The sequence below is a fragment of the Cebus imitator genome, unplaced genomic scaffold, assembly GCF_001604975.1.
Source record: "Cebus imitator isolate Cc_AM_T3 unplaced genomic scaffold, Cebus_imitator-1.0 Scaffold316, whole genome shotgun sequence".
In the NCBI taxonomy this organism is placed as follows: domain Eukaryota; kingdom Metazoa; phylum Chordata; class Mammalia; order Primates; family Cebidae; genus Cebus; species Cebus imitator.
In genome coordinates this window covers 2,438,970-2,442,533 of record NW_016107631.1, presented here as the reverse complement: position 1 = coordinate 2,442,533, position 3,564 = coordinate 2,438,970, and the positions used below count along the sequence as shown (strand labels likewise).

Genomic DNA, 3,564 nt, shown 5'->3' with positions numbered 1-3,564 from the left:
AACTGTAGGTGTTAGTCACCATGCCTGGTTAATTTTTATATTTTTCGTAGAGACAGGGGTCTCACTTTTTGCCCCAGGTTGGTCTTGAACTCTTGAGCTCAAGCAATCTTCCCACCTTGGCCTCCCAAAGTGCTGGAATTACAGGCCAGAGCCACTGCTCCTGGCCCATTTCAAAAGTCTTAATCCATTTCAGTATCAAACTCTAAGGCCCAAATATCACCCAGAGATTATCTGAATCACATATGGGTGAGATTCAAGTATGATTCATCCTGATGCAAAATTTCTGTCCAGCTGTGAAGTTGTGAAGCCAAAGAAAAGCCAAAGAAGTTATTTGCTTCCAAAACACAATGGTGGGACAGGTATAAGATAGACCCTCAGCCCTGGGAACCACCCTGCTACTCTGTTACTGTGATTTTGATGTTTGTAGATTACACATGTAAGTAAGCTCATGTAGCATTTGTCTTACTGTGTCTGGCACATTTCAGTTGGCATAATGTCTTCCAGGTTCCTGGATCCAGCCACGGCCCCACATCAAATCTTCAGAGATTCTATTTCCCTGACTACTGGGTTGCTTCAGCCTCACTGACAAGACCGGATAGAGTCCACCAGGCTCGCAAAAAATCGGTTTTGACTTAAATCAGTTCAACTTGACAAGAAGAAAACATTTTAGTTTGCAGTATAAGTGGACCACAACTTTAAGCTTTAATTTTAAATTCTGAAATATTAACTTAAAATAGGTAGGAAGCAACGCTGATTCACAGGACAAGAAATAGTCACAAATATTCCCAAATCAGAACAAAGACTGGGTGGAAGGCAGAGTGAATAACAGGCCCCGCCCACCCTGTCCAGTCGGCTTAGCACACCCGGCCCCGCCCACCAAGCAGGCCCCGCCCACCCTGTCCAGTCGGCTTAGCACACCCGGCCCCGCCCACCACCGCTTCGGCCTCGCCCCATCCTTTCGGAGTCCCCAAGTCAGTCCGTCTTTCCTCCCCGTCGCACCCCGCCCGAGCCCCGACCCAGGCCTCTCCGTCTTTTTTCTCAGCGCGTGCAGCTTCCTGCACACCCGGAAGCAGATCGCGCAGGGAAACGATCACAGCGCTGCGCGTCAGTTTCCGTCCACCTGGACTAAACGTTTGCTTCGCCCAGTCTACCTCAATTGGTGCACTTGGCAGTCTTCCTTTGTCCATACCCGTTTCCTGGAGATCGCTACGGACCTTGAAATACCAGCAACAGCCCCTTGGCTCCAAGTAAGTCTGATAATTGCCTCCGTTTCGGTTTAAAATCTCTCAGGCTGTTCCTTGCTCCCCGCCTTTCTGCATGAGGACCATGTAGACAACCCCATTCAGGTCGTGTTCCTGCTTAAAACCCTTACTGACCTCTGTTTGGGCCCTGCGCCAAGTTGAGTCCTCACTCGGGAGGTGGATTCACGTCCTTCGTAACCCCTGAGCGTCTCCCTTGTCTGCCCCTGGAGGGCAGCACCCGCCGCCCAGCTCCTGAAGGAGCCCCTTCTCTTCCCAGGTCCTGGGATTCCGCACACTCTCCCTGTAATCCCCCCTCACGCCAGGTCCTTCTGCTCCCCAGGCTTCCCCTTCACAGCCACTGCTTTTCCTGACCTCGCGTTGGGGGAAGACCTGAGTCTGTCTTGTGACACCCAGTGTTCCTCTTTCCCCAATTTTACTCCACTGGAAGATGTGCTCTCCTGGAAGGTGGGCATCTTATTCCTCCCCTTTCCTCCTGAATGTGTGGGTGAGAGGGATCGGGAGAGGAAAAGAGGGGGAGCGACGGAGCAAAAGGAAAAATTGAGGAGAAAAGAATGAGAGAGACCCATACATACACCGCAGAATGGATGATAATTTTGGGATCTGCAGAGACAGCAAGAGTGAAAGAGAATGAATGGAGAAAGTAGCAGGGGGAGAAAGCAAATAGGGAAATTAGAGGGGCGGCAAAGGAGGAGGCACTGCAGACCGACGAGGGCAGAAGGTGAAATGGTTGGAGCTGCGGCTGACAGAGCCACGTGGTGCTGGGACTGAAAGAGAGGGAAGTGGGTGACAAGCAGAGTAGAGACAGACCACAGCAGGGAGGAAGCCTAGGAAGTGGGGGGTGCTAGAGAGTGGGAACAAAGGAGATGTAACAGGGAAGAGGGAATTTAACGGGGAGAGTAGAGAGGGAGCGCATATTGGGGGAAAGAGGCAGAAATACGTGGAGATTGGGACAATCGGAAAGATTAGGGAGAAAGAGCTACAAGAAGTGAAGTAAGTTGCAAAGCATTGGGCAGAACAGACATAAAAGAGGAAATAAAGGAAGGGGAGAAAAACAGAAAAAGGGGGAAAGGTGCACAATGAGAGAGGGAAACATGGTCGTGAAGAAAGTGGGAGAGGACCCCATCCAGATGAGCGGTGAGTTGACTGGATATGGATGGTGGTTGTAATCCTCTAATTTGTGGCTTTATACTCTAATTTAAACTTTGTTTCTTTTAATTGTACTCATGAGGATGAAAATTACCACTCTTTTCTATAAGGTACTTGTGCATTTTGTATTTATTTGTATCAAAAGATATTTGGAATCCCTATTTAGCCAGAGGGCATCTAAATTCCGTCATTTGTGGTAACTTCTTCCGAGGGATGGGGATGGGGTCGAGGATAGAGTAGGGGAGAAATGCGGCAAGAAATGACTGTCACTCTCACCACAAGGTATGTCTGTTTTTCTTTCTTTCTTCTTTCTTTTCTTTTTCTTGGAAGAAAATCACTTTATTCTAATTAACTCACAAAGAATAAAATCATAGCAGCTAGTTTAAGGAGGCCACACAAACATTTACCCAGCCCCAAATTCTACAGAGTAGGAACACCCCCTTCCATTTAAATTCTGAAGCAAGGAAGCTAGGGATGACACGAGAGGCTTAACTGGTGGTTACACTTTATACCTTCAGAGATATCCATTGTATTTTTGTACTAAATTAACTTGGTTATGAGAGCTGGTTTTTCATTTCTCCAGTTTGAACTTCTTGATTAGGCCAATCTGTTTGCAAGTCAGCACTGTTTCAACACCTGACTGAAACCCTCGCAGAGCTTGATGTCACCCTGGTTCTGGGCATACTCCAAAAACTGTTTGATCTCATAGAAGCAAGGCTGCTGCTGCTATGCCGGCTGGGTTCCCTGAGGCTCCTGGTAAGTGATGTCAGGCCTCGCAGGCTCAGGATCACTTCCTCCACTGAAGCCCCCAGTAATGGCATGGCCCAGTGCGTGCTCCACAGCAGAGCCCACAGCCACGCTGGCTGAGGTGGTTGCCATCTGGGCCAGCAGACCTCGCTGCCCGGGCACAGCAGCAGGAGAGTCAACTGCAGATGGGGCGGGGGGGGGCGCTGCTGGTGGCTGAGTGGCTGGTACTGGCCTGGGTGCAGTTCTCATTTGAGGGGCCCAGCTGGCCAGAGGGGCCACGTGGGAGGTGCGGCTTCAGCTTCCACGCGGCATCCTAGGTACCTAGCGGCTGGGCCTTTGGACATGTGACAACCAGCGAAGAGCTCGGCGGTTTCTGAGAATTTTTGTTTTTTTTTTTTTCTTTTTGAGA

At 49.6% G+C, this 3,564-nt stretch overlaps 1 protein-coding gene and 1 pseudogene across 1 annotated transcript in view; one reads left to right on the top strand and one right to left on the bottom strand.

The window, feature by feature from the left end:
- Positions 1-928: 928 nt before the first annotated feature.
- Positions 929-3,564, top strand: part of ZNF836 (zinc finger protein 836) — a 23,828-nt gene continuing 21,192 nt past the window's right edge. The window contains exon 1 of the mRNA XM_037729722.1: positions 929-1,247. The gene's annotated coding sequence lies outside the window, so the exon portion shown is untranslated. The remainder of the gene's footprint in view (positions 1,248-3,564) is intronic.
- LOC108286259 lies at positions 3,006-3,467 on the bottom strand (annotated as a pseudogene).